The 25849-nt window shown below is 38.4% G+C and overlaps 1 protein-coding gene across 3 annotated transcripts in view; it reads left to right on the top strand.

Moving 5' to 3' along the window:
- LOC124295608 overlaps positions 1 to 25849 on the top strand; it is an 89468-nt gene that overhangs the window by 30348 nt on the left and 33271 nt on the right. The window lies entirely within an intron of this gene.

The raw sequence follows: 25849 nt of genomic DNA, 5'->3' as shown, positions 1-25849 counted from the left end.
TTCTCTGTATGCACAGCATTTGTCATAAATATCGCCTCAGACTTCCCAGGAGACAAAGTTTACCTGATAATATTATACGTTGTACGATTGTTTTTATCAACGCAAAGCTAATCGTGCATCGCACGTATAGTACATCTATATTGCACGTAATTTAACGAGAATCGGGTAAAAAGTTTCTGACGTTTAATTATAAAGTGATTATATAATCATGAAACACCTGCAGCAGTCACACTGTAAAAACTTAAATGAGAATTCCTTAACGTTCCTTAATGGGGGGGGGGAATAATAACTTGTAATATATTCTCTGTGACAATCAGCTCTAAAAGATCAAATTTCATTTCTTACCTACTTTGCAAAAACGCGTCACTCGGTTATGGTGAGGAATAAATATACCTAGTCGTAGTGGTTCTCTGACAGGGATTTTTTTCCTATGCTTATGGATCAATGCACATGGTGTTTATATATACCTATATATATATATATATATATATATATATACATACACGATGTTTTCGGAATGAAAAAAAGCGAAGACTTTTGCACGTATCGATATCGATGTCAAGGAACTTTAAGACCATAATAAGGAACACACTCCTAGCGATCATGTCTCAAATTCCAATAGGAAAACTTTGGTTCGAGGCTCACGCGAGCAGCCCTTGAGCTCTGTTATATTGATTGAAGGAGGCAACAAAATGTTCGTTTTTTTGCTTCCCGTGACGTTGGTGCCTGAAATTAACGAGTTCCGATTCAGCCGGCTTCCAGCTCCGCAGTCGTACGTACGGTACATATACCTGCATCAGGCACGTTTGTTGGAAACGCTCGCATCGCGGGAGACGCGGAATTTCGAATAAAGACCCCGTCCGGACGTGACTGTACACCTATACGTCTCTATGAAAGGAAATAGCCACAGAAAAGAAGACCCGCGAGGGCGAGAAAAAGAGGAAAAGGAAAAATAAGAACGCGGGGTTTCTTTGATGTCGGCGCACTTCTACGGAGAAGAAGTTTATTGCCCCTTTTCCTTGTATTATCCTCCATGAAGAAACATTCTATCATTTTTCTGAAATCTAGTTTCCAGGTACGCGTGTTATGGGTACCAGATTCGTAGAAGAAGATTTATACAAACTATTTCGAAATATCGAAATCGTACGAGATTCTGAACTAGTATTATTCATTGACATTGTTTAAATTTTAGTTAGGTTCACTGAGAGAAATTTTTAGTTCCGGTTACCGCTCAGTCCTTAACTATTTTCATTTTTTACCGCAATCGAAAAATATAATTCTAGATATAAAATGAAAATTAGTTTTCTAGCTGTTACCAGAAAGTCTAGAATCCGTTACTATTCTTTCTCGTTACGATCGCTGTTGCTAGATTTTCTTGCAACCGTTGCGAAAATTTAATGCTTGTGCAAGAATAAATTGACGATAAAGCTTTGTTTAACTAAAAAAGTAGAGTAATCCGAACAAACTGATTTTGCGTTGCAATTACCAAAAAAAGATCGACAATAGCGCAAAATGGTTACGCAAACAGTTTTTTTAACGATACCTGTTTTACTGATTTTTCTACTTACTATGACAAATGAAATTTTTCTCAGTGTTATTCTTGCAACAACTATCCGTAAGTACTTGAATTTCACACAGTCGTTTGATTATTGACTTTTCATAACTTCCCGAAATTCCAGCTCTCAGAATGTGGACTATTTTTAGAATAAATAACGTTACATATTTGAGCTCTCGGAAAATTGAAGGAGTGAATAAAAAATCGAATAAATATCAAGAAATATACTTGACGGAAAAAAATCAATACAAGCTTTTTATACATATACCTCTTGAAATTCTAATATGATTTCAGTGAAAAGTCCTCCTACGATTTGAGTATTCAGCCGGTTCAATTTACTGGTCTCCGTTGCAAAGCTCAGACATACATATATATATATGTGCGTATCTTTATATGTATAATACGAACATGTATGTAGTATAAAGATTTCTGTACCTAGCGATGCGCGAAAAAGATTGCTACAAAAAAGCAGAAAACTTCACGTTGCATTAAGTATATGTGTAAATAATCCCGTTCGGAATTTCTTATTACCGATAAATTTGCTATGAAATTTTACAATTTTTAATCATGCACTTTTTGCATGTATAAATGTATATATACATATTAGGGTGGTTTTTATTATAACTTTTTTTTTTCTTTTTACGTACCTTTCGAATAATTAGTTTTTTTGCCTCGAACGAAGCCCCGTGAAACCGGAACTCGATAGCAAAATTCTAAATGTTGACTCATCCAGTTTGAATTATTCAAACACTCCAATCGAAATATGTTGAAAACTATACAAGTTGGGAAGCTGTTTTTGGTTTCATTTTGGAGATAATGAAGTTTTCTATAAAAAATGTCCAGACTACTATACACCTGAATGTTCATCTTGTATTTGATATCAACGTTTAAAGTTGGGTGCATTGAATAAATGAATGAAGATGCTTGCGTACGTTCGTATTACGGATGAGTCACCGTTTCAAACTTTGCTCCCGAGTTCTGGTTTCACGGATAAGAAGAAAGAAAATAGTTAAAAAAAAAAAAAAAATACCACCCTCATACGCATACAGTGTGAATTGCTAACGATAAAATGGTCCGTCGGCTGTTATAGTTTAATGCGCATGCGCTACAATTGGAGAGCAGTTCTTTGCCAGGCTGACCAACCGACATAAATTTAACCTCAAACATATTGACAACTGTTGGGTGTTGAGCGCAACTGCCAGTGGAAAGTGTGAAAATTTTTGAGGTTACGTTCACGACGGTTGGCTACCCTGGTAAACAACTGTTCTCAGATTGTGGCGTGAATGCGCATTAAATTGTAGCAGACAACGGACCATTCAGTCGTTAACAATTCACACTGTGTACGAGGTAATTCGTTGTGTTGATGAAACTTTGTTGGAATTTGTATTGAATTTTAGCACCGTCTCGGGATGAATTCGTAATGCGAAATTAACGGGTACTCCCGGCTGAATTTGCGTGCTCGGTGTTGTTTCTTGGAGCCTGAAAGTAGGCGAATACCTGTGAGCTTAATTGAAGGCGCGGCATGAACTTTTGACGACTTGCTCGTTAGCTCGCGTTTCGTGCACCATGGCAAGCAAGAAAAGCTTTTTCACAGCGAGAAGCAATGACGATGGTGATGCGGGAGACAATATAGATGATCGAGGCGTCCAGATAAGCTCAGGAAATTACTCGAGACTCACCCTAACTCGCTAACAATACTGCGGCATCGTTAATTACAAAAGCATCCTCATAAATTATTTTGTTCCCGCTGTCAGCTCTAGTTCCTAGATATCAATCTAATTCATTCCGGAGGTCCAGAAACCGGATGTAAGACATCTAGGATTGCGTGAACTGTAGGCATGACCGAATCTATGAATGGTCAGGAAATTGATATTTTAGCCGTTCGCCGCTCTTCTTTAATCACTGAGAAAAGTTTCATTTGATTTACTGAGTTACTAGAAAATCTCAGTAAAATGAGTTGTATCGTTGCATCGTTGTAATTTAATACATTTTTTTTGAATAGTTATTCGCTCCGGCAATAAACTACACTAGTGCGAAAATCACCTACTTTGAACACTCGTTGTGTGTACTATTTTTCCAAACAATGTGCGTAAAATTCGGTTTTGCGTACGGATTAGAGCGCGCAAAATGCTCTTATCCCACATAGTGAAAAAGCGTACTTTGCACACCTTGTTTGGAAATGAGTAGGTCAATGCGTAATAGATTTACTGGTTAAGGTTCGAAAAACTCATTTTCATTTTATACCCAGAGCTTCATTTTTCGCTTATATATACATATAAAAAAAAAAAAAAATGAAAATAGTTGTGGACTGTACAGCAAGAACAACTGTATAAATGTTTCTCAGTGATCAAAATACATTGATACGTGTACCATCGGTTTAATGATCGGATGGAGGTTCTTCATAAATATAATATGAGAAAGAACTTCCGTCGAAATCGATTCCCAATACATAATCAGATAAATGTATACCGTTGCGCATTTTGGTACCAATGCTTTCAAGATCTCGAAGCAATTATTGTAATAAGGGTGAATCGACGTTCGTTCTACTGGCGAAGGTTGGATTTGAATTCCGTGGGAAGGAATCGATAGTCAGTTCACCTGGAAATAATTGAATCAGGTGACGTGATTCGGTTAAGAAAGGTGGCGCAGAGAGGTATGAAATCCCTTCATCATCCTCGCTGAGATTCCATCACACACGGATTTCACGTTCGTGTACATACCTCTGTATATCTATATATATTTATTTATAAAACTCCCAGCAGGGAAATGGTCGCGGAATATCCTCCGTTGACACGGCGACATCGCCGCGCACACCTCAATGTCATAGTCTGTGGGATAGGGGATCAGGTTATCTTTAAGGTTGACTAGACGGAGATTCGCTGGACGGATATTTTCGGCAGCAGACGATCAGTGTCGATCGTGACTCGAATCTTGGAACACGAACTGAAGACCGTGCAGGAGGTTTGGCAGCCTTCACCCTCAAGGGAGGTGCTGTTATAGTGCCTAAAAAGAGTGTCGACATTCTCTCCGTGAATGCGATTATATGGATGTGTGCATATCGCCTCAGCAGATCATTTTCACCCTACGTTCGTTTCAAGTATGCATCATCGTCAAAACCACTTCACTGGGTTCTGTAACAATCTATGTAGGTACCCATGAAACGCTTTAGTATTGGTAGGCGGTGCGAAAGGCGAAATGCATTGTCAAGTTACGATGATGCCATAATCGCGGAAATCCTAATTCAGACACTTAAGGGCTTATGTATGTTGATGTAGTAAGCGTCATTCATGGACTACGTCTCATCAACAATGTTCCATTCACCCTTCGCAAGCAACAATTACGTTGAGATTCCGACACCTTGACTGTAGTAATTAAATACCTGCAATGTTGAACTGTTATTATGGAATACCTACGGCAGAATCTCAGAATTGATGCTACTCGCAGGTACCTGTAATAGTTGTTTACAGTTGGTCTTGCTTTGCTGCACTCGCCCTTTACGAGCGGTAAACTTACCATCGGACTTTATCCCCTTGCACTTCCAGCGCAGAGAACATGGCAGGTTGAATCCGTTTGAACGCAAGCGGATTCACTCGGGTCGTCTACGGACATGGTGTACCTGGTGGTCGTTTTCGATCTTCCGAGAGCGTATTGAAATAAGATTGTGAGACGATAGACTTGGAAAGTGCTGATTGACTCTTTGCGAATGCGCTGATATTAGATGTTCAAGGTGCACAACTCGCACTCTGTGAGCAAATTCGAAAACCAGAATTTGAGGTTATACAAGACAGGCATGATTTGTGGTTTAGTTAGGTTGCTCGGAGTATGCAGTAAAAAAAGGTCTTCGAAATACTTTCGATGGTGAGATAAAGCGCACTTCATACAGTCTGACCGCTGAAATCTGTCGCAAGTCGATTGTTCATCCAAGTATAAGCTTCAAAATGGCAACCACTGCTGATCGTGGAGCTTGTATAATTAAATCTTTTGTACCAGAGAAGGCTTAGAGTTTCTAGCGTCATTTTCTTGGCTCGTTGCGGCTGAGAAAGATGAAGCAGTCAGACTCATGAATGTCACAAATGCCACGCGCAGCCTGCAACACGTTAATCTCCGTAAAGTGAGAGTAATTGGTCATATACAGCGACCATTTGAAGTATCACCAATTTCCTTGTATAGAATAAGAAGTCAAAGAGAAATATATTTTCAAGATTGAAAGAAGAACATTCTTTCTAAACGAGGAATGTTTCAATTTGAAAGCGTCGATTTTATTTCAGACAATCACTTCATAGCTGCCGGAATATCTCAAGACTATTTTTTTCTAAATTTTTTTATTTGACAAACCTTCTTCACACTATGTCAGCTTCATAGCCACCATCATCCGATGCCGAAGGCATGGTTAAGCCGGGCGTCCTTTTTATAAACCGTCTCTCGCTCTCTGAGAGCGTTTTATTATAACTTTTGAACGACACGGGAAATTTGATATGGATACTTCAAGCTCCGTTGCCGGGAAAAGACGTCTCCCAGGGGAACTCGACTTTCAAGAAACGTCCAAATGAATGAAAATGGATATGCTCGAACAGGTTTATTTCTCGCCAGCACGATGAGAATTAAGATGTGTACGATTAATGGAAAGAAAGGTAGATGGAACACTTGTAGTCAAATGAACCTATTGGAACTCTGCTAACGGGGTACTGTCTTGATGTCAAACATTCTGTCCGGAGAATATTCTAAAGTAAAAAGAAAAAGACATCATCTAGTTTCTCTTGGTTCCAGGACAATGGACAAAGTTACGGCAAAAATTACATGGAAGCTGATCGTTTTATTTCTCTGAAAGTTAGCCCTTCGAGTTCTGATGGTACGAGCAAAAAAAGAGATTTCAAATGCATAGTTACCGCTTTGACATTCTATCAACTCCACAGCGAGTCCCGGTAGGCTTTGTTTGGTGAAATTCGTTTGAGTTTCGATTCACTGAGCAGGTTCTTTCACGTAATACGTGAAACTGTTTTACAAACCCTTTGTGTAAATCGCATAAAAAGCCAACGTTGATGGAAGCGTTTGAGAATCTTTTGTCTGCACATAATATGAAGCGCACGTTTAAATCCATGAGAAATCATTTTCAGATAGAGATGTTTCAGTTCCAATCAATCGACCATAAATGTTCCTAAAAGCCCCGAAGACCAAGGATCGGGCCATGGACTGACCAAACCAAAATTGTCTGTCATTTTTGAGAGGGTAAATTTCAAGATATTCTCCATCATCGATTAACCGTCAGTGTCATCAACGCTTCGCAGGTTCTTTTTTCTTTACACAGACCGCGGAGAGCAATCTCTGTCCCCAAGAGTGAGTGACAATGCCTGTTCCGCTTTAATAACGACTCGTAAAGGCTCTGTCTGTGAAGTACCTTTCAGAGATTCGATCTTGGAATCATTAGACAGTTGCTCTACTCTTCATATCTCTAACAATAAGACCTCAAGTCGGCAATTCTTTCATTTCGTCGTATTTCTCTGGGTTCATTTCACAATAATTAATCTGCTGCTGCTGCTGGTGATGGTGCTACTTGTGTGTTAATATGTCATTCTTTTATATGAACCTTGGCGCATAGTTTTTCAGGCCTGTAATAAATCAACGATGAGAATCTTAGTGTTCCTCTTGTACAGATGATAAGGACAGTGACAACGGTGCTTCTGGAACTATATCCCCTAATATTCGTTAAAAATTTTGTCCATACAACAAAAAGCCACTGACGTTCCATCAATCACAAAAGCAGCGTGATTTTATCAACAGTCAAGATGAGATAGCAAAGAATCATTTTTTTAGTACACGGTTCAGTTTCCCCTTTGATTCTTCCACGTGCCACTCAATGTCGCTTTTTTTTCTTTGCCATCAAATCGATGGTTGTTATAGAATTTTAAATTGATTTCACCATGGAAATAGTATGGAAAGTCTCAGTTTCAGAGCTTTTCTTTCCAATAGTGATGCTTCAGGGCAAACGAATCAAATTCCATATTTATGATTGGCAAATTTTCAGCGGATTATTCAACGTGGCCCCGTGAGTTTGCGGTTTCTTTCTAACAAATTTCCAGTCGCTTATCAAACTTAGCTTTGAGTCTACGTATAGCGTTGGTTATTTTCTCTTGTAATTAAAAGTGTACAACAATTTCGGAGGTGAAGGATTCGTGATCTCTATTTCCGACGCCAAAAGGTGAAGACAAACAACTTTCGGGACAAATCGTGACTCTGACATAAGTTGCCTGCACGAACAACTTCAGACGAGCTTAACGTTGTCAACGCCACGCAGCGACGTTCTAGAATATTTCTAAAAGGCCTGCACAGCATAACTTTATCTTTATACAGTGTATCCAATTAAACTTTATGTTAGTAAATTTTCGTCCTGCATTCAGCACATGTGCGAAAAAAACAACGTCGATGGGGAAACAAGTTTCTACACAGTATTTAACCAAACTGCTGTAAAATACTGCGATATTTAATCCAGCAATTTGCAGCTCTTCCTAAGCTGATTAAGTTTTCTTTTCCCTTTAATTATATACCACGCCTGAAAATTATCTGCACTGGAATTGATCGCATCAAGGAAATTTTTAGTTCCGGTTACCGCTCAGTCCTTAACTATTTTCATTTTTTACTATTATACAATCGAAGAATATAGGTCTAGGAAAAAAATGAACATTAGTTTTGTAGCTGTTACCAGAAAGTCTATTTCCGTTACTATTCTTTCTCATTACGATCACTGTTACTATATTTTCTTACAACCGTTGCGAAAATTTCAGGCTTGTGCAACAATAAATTGACGTTAAAGCCTTGTTTAACTAAAAAAGTAGAGTAAACCGAACAAACTGATTTTGCGTTGCAATTACCACAAAAGAATCGACAAAAGCGCAAAATGATTACGCGTACCTCGTTTTTCGTAATTCCAACAATATTCAAACAGTTATTTTTAACGATACCTGTTTTACTGAATTTTTCTAGTTACTGTAAAAAATGAAATTTTTCTCAACGTAAACCATATCAAGTGTTGCGTTTTTGAATATTTCGAAACAAAATCATGCGCTCTCGTATAATTTTTGCGTCAATCCGCCTGCAGCAGACCTTGGCAAACGATACGATGACACTAGTCTGGGAGTTAAAATCTAGATGGAGCCTTTGTGAGAAAGGAAAAGCAAGGTAATCCTGGGTCTCAACGAACGAAGAAGGGTAGCCCCAAGGCTTTGCGAGGGGGAGACAGAGTTGGTACACCATTTCCTAAGGGTGAATAAGAAGTTGGGAGTTAGGATGCTAAGCTACTATATACTAGTTCTGGAACAAGAAATACTGGACGGTGGAGTGGAGGTTGAAGGGTCGAAACTGTGAACGAAAACGATGTCAAAATGAAAGAAACGGCAGAACCGAAATTCTTGGTAAATATTTATAACCGAACAAATGTACTTCGACGCAAGTCACTCTGCGCGCAGGCGTTGACCGAATGATCAAAGATCGGTATAAAAATTTGAGTATCTTCACGGTGTGTCTAGTTTGTTTGCTCATTTTGACTCAATGTGGAAACTTACTTAACTGCGCGCAACTTGTGTATAATATACTCGTACATGTGGACGTAAGCCGATTAATAAGGTTACAGTTTATACGTACGTATACGCAATATGATACGGCAGACAGGGGTTGACGTGTTAATTTATTAGATATCGACGGTCGGGCTCTCAGCTCGGTATACGGAACCCTGAATAATTTATTATGCCGCGTTGTATTATATTATGGATGCCTTGATACGTGCAGGTAGATAAGCGGAGATCACTCTTGTCGATTCGGGGCTTCTTGTATGGTAGCTCCGAGCCACGGGGCTGAAACAAGACATCCCGGCGTATCGTATACGTGCACGTATTACGTGTACGTACGCACGTGTAAAGGGAAGCATCGAGGACGTTGCGTTGGCGTAAGAGGACCCCAGAGATTGCTTCACCCCCGCATGCCTCGGGTATTCGGCTTCACATGCCACGCTAATTTTCCACTGTGACAAGCGTTTTAACGTACCTGCTATACGTCGTAACAACTATCAAGCTGATTGCGAGTGAAATCAGAATCCAAAAGTGAAATGAGAAATCAGGAATAGTACTTCATGCGGAAGATGAATTTTCATTGGAATACTTGCTGATCATTATTTGTCAAGTAAAACTGCCCATCGGAGCCTTGAATTCGTTTTCCAATTGCAACAATGTCGGTAAAAGAAACAATGTCGCGATTGTTGACCAATTTCAATTATTGGTATACGTAGCAATGACAGGAACTTTGTTGACCCAACAATATACTCGGGGATTTGAAAGCCTCCGGTCACTCGGCGAGACGTTATTGGTACGTGAGTTCGGCATTCAGACTGAAAACCCACTCGACCCTTCGAATCAGTTTTGGGCGCATCTTTTCCACGGCGAAATATCGCGAGGGTTTAACATCGACCCCGTAGAATTAATGTCCAGATAAATGTCGAAAGCTGCAAAAGTCGGAAGCTGCTCTTCGATTTTCGGAAAGCCTGTGTGGTTTATCTATTATTCTGTTGAAGAAGTTGCGCATGAACGACCGCTGCTCAAGCATCGAATCCGATTCTTAACTCTTCAGTTATCCCTTTGTGCTTCGGTTTCTGGAATACTCAAACCCATCTTCGGTCCGCTGTGTTTACCTTCAAGAAATCCTGGTCTTCGTTTTTCCAACCCCTATCTTGGTTTCACGGCGATTGGAATCACAAACAGAAAATTGACTACTTCGTTGAAAAGGATTACGTGTCTGATTGATCGAGAAAAAATAACTTCCCTGAATTCATTGAGATCACTGAAATAATATCCCAGTTTCAGATCTCTACCGCAATCGTGAAGCGTTTATGAAGGGGCCTGGATGGCTAAGAATCGATACTCTAATTACGGGAGACGAGAGATCGTTTAGAGTCTTTGTATTTAGAACTAGACAGTACTTTAACAATAACAACTGAACTTCGTTAAGAGGTTAAGAGGGTAACATTGAACCTCATTCTGATATTCTTTATTCGTAAAAATAATGACTTTTAAAGCTTAGCTGATCTCTGGGAGCAGCTCTAAAAAAAGGCGTCTTGCGGTGAGCAAAATATCTCTGAACTGGATCGTCGGAAATGAAAAATCAAAACAGATTTAGTTAATATAAGGTATTATCTGGTCTCTGATCGAAGGAGTAAGCAAAATATTAATTTTTATCATAACGGCGGCAACACAAACTAAAAAATTGGATTCACCATAAAAATTTTCGCCTTAATTTGTTTATAAAATGGAAGAAATTTATTGACGAGGAAAAACCTTCGATTAAGGACTGAATAACATTTTCATAAAGCTTATATAAAAATTTTAGACTGATCGGTTTAGCCGTTTCCGAGAAATCCTGCTCACCGACTTTGAAAACATAGTTTTGAGAAAGACGCGTTCAAAGATTCAAAAGCACTTCTACGCTCCGGGGCGTATTTGAAAATGTGCTCGTAACTTCGAGAATATTTGTTGAATCCTCGTGAGATTTTCTGTCCGTACACTTGAATATATGTACATGAAGAAAATGAAGAAAATGAAAAAAAAAAAAATTCAGTTTCGAAAAATTTCGACTTGGTATAACCCCTTGACGGCTTAGATGTCTTCTTTATCAGCAATCGATGCATCATTCAACAGCTGTACAGCTTTTCTAGCTTTTATATCGGATTTTGCGAGAGTCTAGTGCCTCCAGACAGAGCTGGCATCCAACGAGCTACAAACTTGAATCTCGTAATTTGATTTACAGGGAGAAATTTCAGGCGTGATCCTTGCACGGTGTTTCTTTGAACTCAGATTACTCGCTGCTGTCCTTCAATACGTGCAACTCGTACCGATTTCTTTATTCCTCGCGCGTTGTTCAAGGTACTCGCAATACGGGACTCGATGCGGTAGAAATAAATAGAAATATGTTTGATACAACGAGCGAAGTCGTTCATTTTCCAATACACGTATTTCTGGACCGGTAAAGATTTTTTTCTTCACTGAAAAAAATTTCATTTGTTACAGTAAGTAGAAAAATTGAGTAAAACAGGTATCGTTAAAAAAAACTGTTTGAATATTGTTGGAATTACGAAAAACGAGGTGCGCGTAACCATTTTGCGCTATTGTCGATCCTTTTTTGGCAATTGCAACGCAAAATCAGTTTGTGAGGTTTACTTTACTTTTTTAGTTAAACAAGGCTTTAACCACAATTTATTCTTGCACAAGCATTAAATTTTCGCAACAGTTGCAAGAAAATTCCTGTTTTTGTAGAATTTGAAATTAGCCGAGATTCCTGGGTATAACTAGTAAAAATAATAAGTTTCTGGTCTGAGAAGACATCGCGAATCGACTGATACGAAGAAACGAAAAGTTTCGAGGAATTTCGCGTTTAATATTCTTTTGCGGAACTACTGCTTACATTATTGGCAAAAAATGGGCCAGAAGCGGCAGCGCAGGGCGTGTTTTTATAATACGAGATGATATTAATCAGGATTAGGGAAATGTTTCGAGCAGACGCACGTGAGTTTAACATCATATCTCGTTTCAGGTTGGAGCTGGCGCATTAACGCCAGATGTCTAACAGTTTGAAACGTTATTTATGGTCATTTATCAATTTATCAACCCGCTGTTCTAACTGCCGTCGTGTTTTCCAGGGTTATTCGTCTTGCTCTGAAATATATTCTTATTCCGGCGTTACTGGGACGCGTATTTCTTATCCTTGTAACACTTCGTCGCTGAAGTTCACCCAAGTTTTTGGCTTGGAATTTCACTTTCAACGCTTCAATATTCACACTTTAAAAATAAACAACGAGTCTTAAGGATGTACGAGGAGTACAGTTGCGTTGAAAAAGTATTGAAACGAAATCCTAATGAAAGAGAGCTTTCAATAGTATCACTGAAGCTAATATAGTTAAAATTCGACCATTAAAGTTACCTCCATGGAGGAGAAAATGTTCAAATACTAGAATTGAATTAAAAATACTTCATTATTTTAGATACATCGTACAAATCTTATTATTCTACTATTTTTTTTCACCGAAGGATTCATCTGTCTGATCCTAATTTGCAATAAGATCAAAGTCAAACTTTGATCAACAATAACGTATATCATGTTAAATAACAAATTAAAAATTTGTAAAGTATTATAATGGTGTGTATGGATTTTTTTTTTTTTACAAACAACGAATTCAAGAAAAAATCTGTCTCTTACTCAAACTACTCAGTTAAGGATGAATGGGTCTCATAATACGAATCAACCGTAAGCAGACTAGAAAAGTTAAAATAGAGCACTAAAGTCGGTCAAAAAAGAACAGCAAAAGAACACAATCATTTTCGTTTTTGTTGTAAAACTTTTTCTCAAATATCAAGTTAATATCCTAGCTTGCGTTATTGAAATTTCGTTAGATAAACCATCCATGTTGGATATTTTTTTTTTTTTAAAACCCTTTCTTCTCTATTCGTAACTTTTGATTCCGACTGTGGGCTCCATTACTCTTTAATACGACCGGTGGACATTTTGCTCAGCTTTTCACCGGGTCGTTGGAACCTGCAAATCGACGTTCACCTTATTTCCGTTTTCGCGTGACGTGTTATTATGGCGGACATCCGGGCGAATCGATTATTTGGCAAATTCGAATCTCTTCTCTCGTAATTGTACAATGTGTACGTACACTGCATCCTGCCGCGTATAAGCGATTCCCAATCGCTGCGAGGATGGATTATCAATTCATCATATTTCACGGTATAGCAGCAGGGATGAACGGAACTGCCGAACGATGTTAACAAATATAGTAAAATGAGCAGCGAATGGAAATCCAGGATACAATTTCTCTTCATTCAAACATATTCAAAGGGTCCGTTTATTACATTTTCTTTGATCATGTATCAGAGCGCGCAGGTAATTAATTTCAACAGATATATACGTATAGACCTGTGAAAAGCAGCATAAAATTGTAACGTGCAGTTTTTTCCGCGAATGAGAAATAAAGTTATAACAACTTGGTGAAATAATAAAGTGATTTTGCGAACATCGCGCAGACTTTTAGCTATCTCATTTACCAACCGACGGGGGGGTTGAAAACTTTTACTTAAATCCTTTATGCACGGGTGCCTCAAACTTTCAGGGGTTCAGTTTCCGCATCTTAGCGGTAAGACGTAAGCCGTTTAACCGCATCGCCCGGAAAATAAACATATGATTGCAAATTCTGCGAAGCTCAAATCATTTGACAATCTACTGTGATGAAGAAAATAACGCAATATATTTTGAAACAGGCAATGAGAAGAAAAAACAAATATCCAACAAGACACAAGTGGTTGAGATTTTATTCTTACAATCTGCGCAGAAATTCCAAAATCTATAGTAATCATTGTATCAGTAGTATAACAAAGCCGGTTCTTGAACGCAGATTCCTGTTATCGACCTTTTACCGACACTTAGCCCAGACACAAACCTTTTTCCAGAATTTTGAATTGTTGTAACGGATATCCTCCCATCGCCGAAAATTTTGGCAAAAAGTTTGAGTCTTGGCTAAGTGTCTGTAAAGGAATCTGCGTTCAGAACCGGCTTTGCCATTCTACTGGCATCAAATGACTTTCAACCTTTAAATATCAACTATAGTCGTCTGTTTCTTCGTTCTTCTTGCAAAAGGTTGGATACATGAATTTTCTTTTTCTTCTTCAGAAAAACACTCGTTTTTGGGTTGTACAAAATTCACACAGCATTTTCGCGTGATAAAATCGCGTGTCGTTTAAGTTCTCGTGAAATATTTTCTGGGGCACAAAGGGTTGAGGCATCGCGAGTCACGGGCCTGTGAATCCCACTAATGAGCGCCGATTAGCCTTGGTGTGTCACTCTTAATCTGGCGTTAAGAAATTTCAGGGTAACCTGTACGTATAATCAGCATGCCACGCAATTAGGATAGCCGAAATTCCCCGTTCAGAAACATCCTATGATAAAAAAAGAAAAAAAAAAAGGGAAAAAACGGAACACTCGAATTGCATTTCGATATACCTCCATAGGTATATATATATTTTAATATACTTTTTCACTTGTTTCATCGCTGCGAAGTAAGTAAAGTCAGCACGTTTTATGAATATAGAGTCTCTCAACAATGTTCTTTAGGTTATAATATAATTCTAGACTGAACTCAGTGAACCACGCTGCATATTTTTGGAGTTGTCACTGTTTCCTTCTACTTGATATTCCGAAGAGGTATGGTACGTTTTTTGCCTATTACATACCCGCACACACACACACACACACACACATACACACATACATATAATGTAAATACAATTTCAAAAGTGCACAGATTCGAGAACTGGAAAGAATCGACTCGATCACTTTTTGAATACACTAGTTGGCGTATTTTTAGAGTCCGACGATCCGCGAGCTCGATAAATGCCCCCCTATTTTTCATTTTCAGTTTTTTTTTTTTCTTTCTTTTTTTACTTCCTCCTTTTTTCTTTTCATATACGTTTATATACATATATTCGGTTACGCCGATGGAGCAAGATGATATCGTGTGAAATTGCGTCTGCCGACGGATATGTATGAATTCAACTTTATTCTACGAGCTGTACAAAGCGAAGTTTCAGCGGGTCATGGGGTGTAAAGCACTTTAGCTTTTCAAGTCCAAATTGATCCCGTCTGCAGGACTGAAATCCCAGCCTGCCTTTCTCCAACTTTTGCGGTGCAGCACATGCGGCTCTGCTTTATTTCAACTTATACGCAAGGGAAGAAAAAGTCCCCCCGCCCCCCCGCCCCGCCAAAAAAAAAAAAAAAAACGATTTTTCCATTGAAACGTAATATTGCTCCTCTGCAGGGGGTTCAAATATGCCGCCGTTATTGCAACTGAACGAAGAAAGACTTTTCGCGTCTTGTGCAGTTCAATTTCGTTGTTTTCGTCTGTTTTTTTTTTCCACTCCTTCTTTTGTACAATCCTCTTCTAGTTTTGGCCCAACCAAAGTAACGCAACGGAGTGAACTTATATTCCAAGAAATAAAGAGATTCTTTTTTCGAATTACGTAAATAGAATAAAATCGATTTAATACTTTCGAAAATGACGAAAGTCGGCAGAAGAAAAATCGACCAAAAAGAAAACACACAAGTAGTGCGAAAATTTATTTACGACGCAACTTCGAAGACGATGAAAAAATAAATTCTTGTCTACACTTTGTCTGAGCTTGCGGAGTTTTTTTTTTTATTCATTTCATTCCATTTCATTGATTGACAACCTAGTAGCCAAATCTTTCCAGTAAGTTTTATTACTTCACTCGGATATGTAGTTTAAACGAAGTAGGTACTTGATAATCGCTTGTTTCCTTTTGCCCGTTCTGAAAAATGTCTATATGTAACTAAATTTGATGTAACGGTTATTTAAAGGAAAAAAAAATCTACAGTCTCTCTGGATCGTATGAAAAGTAAAAGAGGAAATGTAACTTCCGAGAGAAATTACGTACAGGGTACTTCTATTTAGGTATATTCACGGTGAATTGAATTTCCCTACCTGCTTCAAGATCTTTTATTCAAAATCCTTGATGTTCAAAGAGTGCTCTGAAGATTTGCAATATATGGCGCAGCATTAGTTGAAATTACCAGTCGCAGCGGAGAAATTTTATCCAATCCGGGGATCCGAATATCCGCCGTGAATCCGGTACTGAGAGAAGAAAATGTCACGATACTAATAATCGAGTATCGGCTGAAAGAACTGATTCTTAGTTCGTTTCGATTGATTTATGCGTATGAGGTATTCCATACTTAACCGACCTGCGTATGATCCTCACCATCGGCGATTTGAAAAATTTTTAACTGTGGTATAGAGTGTAGAAATAATCATCTTTTTACCGAGTTTTAGAATTTTTAGACCAAGGATTTTATTTCAACTGCTCCCAGAATAACGCGAGGCGATTAACTTAAAAAAATTTTCATGAATTCTTTGTTGAAAAACCAAAATTTTGACGTCAATATACTAATTTATATTTTATACGTTTGTTTCTTACTTTACGATAACTTGTTTGTCCTGTAGCTTCTAAACCAAAAACACAGTAGCGAGAAAAATTGAATTGAACATGAATTTGTATTTTTGAAATTTATATTCAATTCGATTTTTCTCACTTTTCAATCCTTTGATTCGCTTGTAGCTTTTAAACCAAGAAGTTGCCCGCTTTTCTATCTTTGTCAAAAAATTTTTGTTATTAATTAAAAAATTGACGAGAAAAATTTAATGTCAATCGATTAAGCCTTAAATTCATTCGAAAATTGAGTGTTTGTGTTTTTGGTAGTAGTAAAATATGGTTGAAAAAACTAAAACTCAGTGAAATTGAATCACAATATTCTCATTGAAATTCAAACTGTAACTGCAAAGTTTTTATTAATTTATCCTGCAAGCATGATAATATATTTGTGATATATTTTATATTCATATTATATGTATATGGATATTTCTTATTATGTTGAAACATTCGCAGACATTTTTTTCAAGCGTTGAAAACATTTGCCATCCATTTCAGAGTATCGAGCCGTCGATACTTCGTATGATAATTATATTTGCAAGTTGATGAAATCGAATTTCATGAAACTTGTTCAAATAACGTCGAGGCATCCAATCAACTGCAAATCTCTTATTTCAGAGAGGTGCATAATTTTAGTAGTTTTTCAAAATTTCTACGGCAGTTTTCTCAACCGTCCTCGAAGCTTGCAAAACTCTTAATGAATATTTGAACCAGTTTGTGTAATGAACGCCGCCGCGTGCAGCTTAATATAATATGTAAGATTTGCAGCGCAGAAGTAAACTTTGCATACGGACGGTAACTTTGGATCTCATGCACTTTGACGGTGCAAGAGTTTGGAAACTTGTCGTCTTTTCCCGGACTGAAGTAGATTTTCTTGAAATTTACTTTTCGCAATAAATGAGCTCCCGCGAAGCGTAACTCGAGCCGTTTCACCGTCTTACGAATGGACTGAGCTTTCTACCACCCCGCTCGCTGCGCAGCTATGGAAAAAAGAGAATTATTGTAATTTCGGTATCACGGAGATTGAGTCACGATGTGGGTATACTCACCCATGCAGAGAAAGGCGAAAAAAGAAAGTCTTCGAAAAAAGAAAGAAACGATACCGACGGGGGAGAAAAAAATGGAGTGAAATATTAAAAAAGTAAGAAGAAACGTCAGCGGATAGGAAATATATGTTCAAGTGGCGGAAGTTATTGCACGAAAAAAATAAATAAAGACGTATAATGCCTGCTCTGACTGACGGTCGTGTTTCATTAAAAAGGATTCTTGCTTCTTTCGACAATTAATATGCAAGCGAATCTTATGGAAATTACTTTTTGCGTATCTTTTTGAGGCTGAAAAAAAATACAGAAGAAATATCTAATTGTAAATTATTATTCAATGTTCAAACAAAAAGTGCCATACCTTTTTTTTGTTTCAACTCTGTCTCTTTGATGTTACTGCGCTATAAAACCACCTTTTTATCTCCGTTAATGTTCAAGATCAATTAAACCAAAAAAGGCTTCATACTCTCGTCGTTGTTCATCGTTGAATCGGTTGGCGTGGTTTTCTCTCCATGAATTCCGGTTCATCTCTCATAATTGTACGGAGTGAAATTTCCCTGAAATTCATTTTAGGCAGGTTTCAGTGAATTTGTCTAAAGTAATCATGTAAATAAAACCATTCATCGCAGAATGAAATCGAAAGAATCTGCTAGATTTCTAATAATCTTGAAGCGATTTGAAACGAAAATTTTGTTTATAATTTCTATACTTTATATTTTTTTACCCCAAAAAATGTAAGGCTATTTTGTAATAAAATTAATGCAAATCGATTCGCGGCCAAACAATTTTCACTGTCAATCACATTTAGAATGAGATAGTTTAAACTTTTAAACATTATATTACACAATTCCAAAGTTCCTTAGCCGGTTGAATTTCTTCCGGATGAAGCAGCGAGATGAGTTCTGGAAAGAGTTTTGTAACAGCTTCACAGAGTTCTCACTATAATCCTTATATAACGTAACTTTTTTTGATACCGCACCAGTAATGAAAAAGTTACACAATTTTTTCCTACATTCGATCCAAAAAAAGTTTATATATATATATATATAACGTATAATTATGTACGTAGCCTGCTGATTTGAGACTTTTTTCTTCGCAACGGTTTGGTGAGTTCTATTAAAGAATTTTTAGCAGCTTGTTCGAAGAATTAATACGTCGATAATTAATCTAAAATCAGCATTTTTTCAATCCTCTCGTGCCAAACTTGAATTTTTCCAAGTTGGCACCGTTTAACGAAATTCTAAATTTATTTCTAACTTAACCAACGTAAATATGTAGGCGTTAAATCGTAACGCAGGATTTAATTTTGAACGTCGTTTAGCCAAGAGAAACCTGCAACTTTAGGCCAACACAATTTATGCCGCCACAAATTTCACGGAATAAAATTAACTCACGCTATTATTACTTTCATTCATCCGTCGAAGTGTATTTCATCAGAAAATCGTGGGTGTGCGTTAATTGTGGGAAAACCTCTGAAATTCCGATGTGATTAAGACGTTGAGAACGACAGAAATATACTCGTTGCGTGAAATGATAAAATGGATAAATAGATGAATACGATTCAAATACTTCAAGCTTCAAGCTTGAATTGTCAAAGCTTCCTAGGAATTCTACAAACTTCAAGTGGTACGTCCAATTGCATTGGCTGCGTGCTGTGAAAACGAAATAAATATCCATCTGAACACTGTTCCGGTATCCGAAACTCTCCATTTTCCAAAATTGTTTTGGAATCTTAGCAGAGAACTAATCCGAATTTATTACAAGCCGTAATAACTTTGCCAGGCGTAAACTGTGCCAACAAATTGCTCATCTGACTTGTGGGGTGGTATGCTTCGTGTTTACCAATCGGCGCCCTCCCTCAAAACCAGAGAGGGTAAATACAGCCGGGCTCCAAGTTCAACCTAATGTGGTTGATCTCACCCCGCGGTTAACCAGCCATGCACCCGGTTGACACGCTGCTGTAGAAATTGACGTCAGAATTTGTTATTTACAATACTCTTGAGTCTGACGCACACCATCCATGAAGCGTAAACGTACCTGCAACGTTTCCTGTGCATGTATGCGTGAGATCAGCCTGAGGCGAAACGGACGGTTCAATGCCAACATCCAGAGGAAATTGTTATAAGGGAGTTCAACTTGTATAGTCTAGTTAGAAATTATGCCGTTTGTACGATGTTTAAGAGACGATATCAAAGATACAGCATTACTGTTAGAAATGGTCAACCATTGGTCAGAGAAATTGTGTGAATTTTGATTTGAAAGAATTTTTTATCACAGTCGGACGTAAGGTGTACCTTTTCAATTTATTTGATCAAGTGCAATCGAATATTAGCAGGTTTGTTATATTTTCTTGTCTCAAATTGAGGGATTGAACATAGATGGATGAAGCGCAATGAGTTTTGTTCCACTCACAATGTACGCGAATTGTGAAATATCAAGAACGTGAATACAGAAACGAAAGACAAGAATTCTTCGAATGAACGTTACGGACCGAGTCTTTAAGGTTGGTAATAATTTTAATGCTATTCGTCAGTGTTTCTGGAACTTGGGGCAAGTGAAGTCTTTTATCCTGCTTATCGTATAATTCACGATCTGCTGACTCGCGAATTTAAAGGAGATGGAGGTATAGCCTTTTCACTGCAGAAGTTGGAAGAAATAACAACGCACCTTGTGGCTTCAAGAATATCGACCAAGACCATTAAAATTGTAAGACCTATACGTGCTGTGAAACCTTGATTTGTGGTCACTTGACACTCGGAATACCATATCCGTTCAATAGTTCTGAATTTGAAGTTTTCCGCAGTAGGTTATTAACGGAATTCATTTTACTGACATTGATGTTGGCCGTATCGAAAGAAAAAATCAATCAGATATTGAACGAGGTTAAAGACGTTCAACTTGGTCGGAGTGCCTCTTATACTTTACCCCAAATATCTCTGTATTTTGTTTACGAAGAAGACTTCGTTGGATTTTCCCTTCGATAAATGGAAAAACAGCCTCGCGGCGTAACCGTATGGATGAGAAAAATTGCAGAGTTATTCTTATAGCTCGAACGGGTACAGGAGTTCAATTTCGTAACACAATACAAAGTCGCGAGACATGCGTCGTAGTAACGAAAGAAAACAAATTATGGAACCTGCAGCTTTATCTCACTGACTTCGAAGTGAGATCAATATCCCTAAATATAAGATACGAATAATGGTATCATCATGTTTCCGTGAGAAGTTCAGACACGACAACATTCGACAATTTATACTAACTATGCATTGAACCAAGAAGCTGGAATTATTGCTCCGGATATCTTGGTTCAGCACTAGTTTGCATGATACAGCGGAGGCAAGTGAGTTAATAAGATAAAGAAAGTCATTTATATGACCAATTAAGCCACCTGTCTTACCGATCAAGCCGTCTGTTTTACCGATTAAGATACCTGTTTTATCAACTAAGCCACCTGTCTTACCAACTAAGGTACCTTGGTTGAACGCGATCGTTAGCGCCGTGTCATTACCTGAGAGTTACCCTCACGCCACAACTTGACATCCACTAGATCTGGGCAATTACTGATCATACACCGTCGTAATGTGGTTAACCTGGATCCACGGACAAAGGTGTATCCTAATGTTCGCGAGCTTACCAGCAGACCTAGATTGGTACAATATTTTGTCAGTGAGGATAAACAGACGGCGAATTGTTTGTCCTTTACGCGAGGGTGGCAAATGGCGTTCGATAATACGACGAAGGGCAGTTTGCGCGATGGGGAGAAAGGGTTTAAGCTGTAAAATCGTTGCGTGGAGAAAACTGAGCGGCCATAAGGAAACCGAGAACGATGTCAGGGCCGACCGGAAGACCTCTGACTTCTACGGAATTTTTCAACGGCGTCGAGAGGGTGAGGAAGAAATGCTTTCCAAGCCGCACAGTTTTCCCAATCTTGATCCTCAGTCCTCGAGGAAAAGTGGAAGGGAAAAAGTGAAACGAAAAAAAAACAGAATAAAGAATGATAGTGATAAAAAATGCGAAAACAGAAGGCACAGGGAAAACGTTCTGGTCCCCTGCCTCGATGGCGATTCTCGATATCTCTGAAGACAAGGGCTGAGCGAGGGAAAATATATTTTGGGGTTGATGCATACGGACGAACACACGTCATGGAAATGGTGAAAGTTTCAAGACCATGAGGAAGAGGTTGGCTGCAGATGAAATACTCGAAGCGGAGGAATTGATACCGTGCCACGATCATCGATGCAAACAAGCGTGAAAGTGAGCATTTGCCAATGACGACGTGAAGGAAATCAAACGCCCCACGGTCACTGAACATCGAATAAAGTCGGAGAGATAGGGAGAGGTAGAGAGCGAGAGTGAAACAGAGTAATAGAGAGAGTTTGGATGACGGAAGTAAACGGTTCGATCAAATCTTTGGAAGTGCAATTGTGAACATCGATAAGAAACTACTGCCGAAGGAATGTTATGGGGGAGTATAAAAACCAGCGAAGAAGAAGATGATGTGGAAGTCGAAATGAGACGATCACGGTGCACTTGCCAGTTTATCGATTCCCAAGACAGACGGCCGTTTCCTGCTACTACCTATACGGGATATTCTCGAGCAGGTCTGCAGTGATGGGAGGGAAATTAAGCTGGGTCCTCTTTCTGGTCGACCGGCGCCAGCTCGTTGCGTTAGTCTTTTCCCATGGGAGGTGCGGAGCTCTGACACAAAGGCTTTTGATATGATCGGTGAAAGTTTGGAGACGGAAACTGGCCCTAAAGAATGGAATGAACTTTGAAATTTATCATCTTGGAGAGACTTTGTTTCCTAAAAGCTTAATGAAACGAAGATTTGCGTGGCTTTTGGTCATGTACTTCCATAGCCTCTCGACCTGGAAAGTTGATTTTCGCTTCACCTCCTTGGGTCACAAAGTAGCAACAGCTTGGGCGCCACAGGACGGAAGTGAATAAACGGTGCTAGGACGGTCGTATGTGTTTGAACTTAACCAGCTGTCCGCTGTTAAGACTGATTTGGTCTCTGGTGAGATCGACTTCCGAAATGCCGAATAGAAGCGGGCTAGACGTACACATGGGTATAGGACTCAGACATGGGAATTGATACGTCGGAGTGTGGGTGGAAATGGACCTTGAAAGGATCAGACAGTGAGTTGACGGAACCTGATTAATTGCCGAGAGATGAAGGTGGATGAAGCTTGAGAAATGGCCTCTGAAACGTGGCCAAAACGCGACTCCAAACAAAACTTTTCTATATTGCTTATGCGAGAATTTTCGAACATTCAAATTGGTCTTTCAATGTTTTCTTCATTGATTCGCAATGTGATGATCGATTATCATTCGTGAAATATAATCGCATACCTAATCAAAGTGGCGATTGAGTCAGGAGTTTTTCATGAAAAGAATGATCGCACTTTTATTCAATATTACACGAGCAGCATCAGGACGTGTTGAAATCAAGAGATGAAAAATTCAAGTGCATTGGGTGTAAGGTCTACACACTGAATTGGCGTGAGATGAACGTGGTCACGCCACTCGATGGCTCAGATGAAAAACATTTGCATTTCCAGACAGTCGCATTGTTTCTGAGTGAAATAATATTGGGATTTGCCCGCTTTTCGTATCCACTTGGAATTTATTACAATGTATGACTAAAATGTCCTTTTCGTTTTCTTCTTCTTCTTCTTCTTTTTCTTCTTTTTCTTTTACTTCCATACCGTAAAAGTGCTTCGCTTGGATCAGCTCAAGCTTAATCGTAAAAGTCTGCTGCGTTGTTCTTTGCAGGAATTGAGAATACCAGTGTGGGAAGCTGGATCACTGTACTCGATTCGATTATCTATTTCATCCGGATACGTTTGGAAAATTTGCGGTTCAATTCTTTTCGAACAAATTGCTTTCGCAATTCCGGAGACAAATTAAGGCGTTGAAAAATCTCACGCCACTTGAATCTTACTGTACAAGTCAAGCTGACGCACATTTATTTTGAAGGTTTGATAATATTTAGAAAATGATATGCTTAAGATTACACAGAAATTTATATTGTATTAATTGCAATCTTCCCCAGAATTTAAAGTTCCGGTAAAATCAGTCGAATGAATCGATTCAATGAGTTGCACAATATATGCGCAATAAGTGTTTTTCGAGAACAAAAATTATTCGTTTTTGAATTTCAAAACTTGCACTAATTGTAAGAAGAATAAATTTTCAATTTTGACCGCCGTATTGAACACGACGTTCTGCATTTGAAAGAAATTCCGATTCATCGTTTGAATAATTGACTGCTAGTTGAATTTGAAATAAAAAACGGAACAATAAAAACAAACTGTAAAAATGAGACGATAATGTGAAAATGAACACCGTTAATTATTCCAAGTTTGAAATTTCATATTTTTAGCACTTTTAATCAGGTTTTGAGCTTGTATATAACTTCAATTATGGGTCTGGCTTCTGTACAACAGTTTACTTAAACGAGAACTTGGGTTGCGTGTTGAACTTGCAGAGCGATATCACTTACAAAGTGCGGGAGGCGTCTCGGTTTTACTTGCAGAGTTTACATTGTTGCTTTCTTGGAAATCTGGGTCATTCAAACAATGCGTATTGACGTTTCAACCGAAGTGAGAAGGAGGGAAAGAGAGAGAGAGAGAGAGAGAGAGAGAGAGAGAGAGAGAGAGAGAGAGAGAGAGAGAGAGAGAGAGAGAGAACTCGCCCCTGTATTACATTGAACCCTAAGTAATTACAACAATACGTTACATAGCTCAGCGAAGCTACAAAATCCAACGAGATGTTAACTGCAAACACTGGTTTTGTAAAGAAGATGCTTTTTTTCCAAATTCCAAGATGGATAAAGACGCGGTAGTAAAATATCACAACTAAGTCGATGTTGGTTAATCCAAGTTACGCATGGTATGTGTAATATTTCTTGGAAAAGTCTGAATAGATTCAGAAGTGAAAAAAGCTCCGCCTAACTCGGAAAAAGGTATTTAGAGAATCCCAGAAGAATTCAGCAAATGTTAAAGTGAGATTCAGATATTTCAGCAGTATTTCCCAAGTGAAATTATATCGATACTGCTTGGTTTTTATATTTTCTCACTCTAATGTTTCTCAATACCACTCATTATCGGTACCTACCTCTCCAGAATTTGACCTAAAATGCAAATATGCTCGCGTTTTCACGAATTATGCTCGATTAACGACAAATCCCTGAATGAAGTTTACAGCCTGTCAAAATGGCGACTCATTTTCAAAACCTTGCACAGTGTCGACCTGATGTCACTTGATTTGTTCCACCTATACTGAGAATGGATCCAAGTCTTCAGCCTTCCATCCTTGTTCCGAAATTTATACATTGAATTTTTTTCCCCAGTCAGACAGTTTCAATCAGCTATTATTTCACTCCAAACCTTGGTAACGATGTCTTCTTAACAGTTTGTCATGCTTTTTTCGTCCGGTTTTTGGACGGTCATATTTTACCTCGAAGACCTAGAAACTCTGATATATTATACCGAGTGACACCTTGTTTTCAATTAAACCTACCTACGCCACTGTCCGTCTAAATGGAACTCTGGGTGATGTATCTTCTTTCGCAATGGTATAACATTAAACGTCCATTGCTGAAACCTATTCTCATTCAGGCTTCGGCTCAGCGTTTTACACGAATCTTACCTACACTATAAGGTACTCGATGCCGAAACGAGGGTGATTCTTTTTTGTCCGATTGTCGTTTCTACCGTAATTGCACATTGGTAGAAGAAGCTTAACGTTACTATCCTTTACCAGCATCTTCCAAGACTTTCTCATCTTGAAAGACTTGAAGCTAAAGCTCATCGTGATATGCGTTTATAACTACTTTCTTCGAATTGGAAGACCTTCGGTACATGCCAAATACGAAGTAGCTAAGGTTCCGGATATTTACTCACGTTCGAAACTCGTTTCAGGAAACTTCGCCAACGTTCTATATTTCGCAACTTTTTCATTCCACCGTCGAGTATAACTCTGAATGAAAATGTATATACATAGAATTCAATTACCAGTCAGCTCAAATCGATTGCTTCAAGTTTCATTTCAAGATTGCGTCACTTTCTTCAACCACTCGATATACCTACGCGTATCACAAAAAGCGACGCAACAATGAATTCGATTTTAGTTCCATCGCTTTCTCGGTATCATTCCTACCCATTTGATATTTCTTTAGAACTGTTGATGCCTCTTACATTATTATTATTATT

The sequence above is a fragment of the Neodiprion lecontei genome, chromosome 7 (genome assembly GCF_021901455.1).
Source record: "Neodiprion lecontei isolate iyNeoLeco1 chromosome 7, iyNeoLeco1.1, whole genome shotgun sequence".
In the NCBI taxonomy this organism is placed as follows: Eukaryota; Metazoa; Arthropoda; class Insecta; order Hymenoptera; family Diprionidae; genus Neodiprion; species Neodiprion lecontei.
The sequence above is the reverse complement of the archived record's forward strand: the minus strand, read 5'-3'. Positions and strand labels throughout refer to the sequence as shown.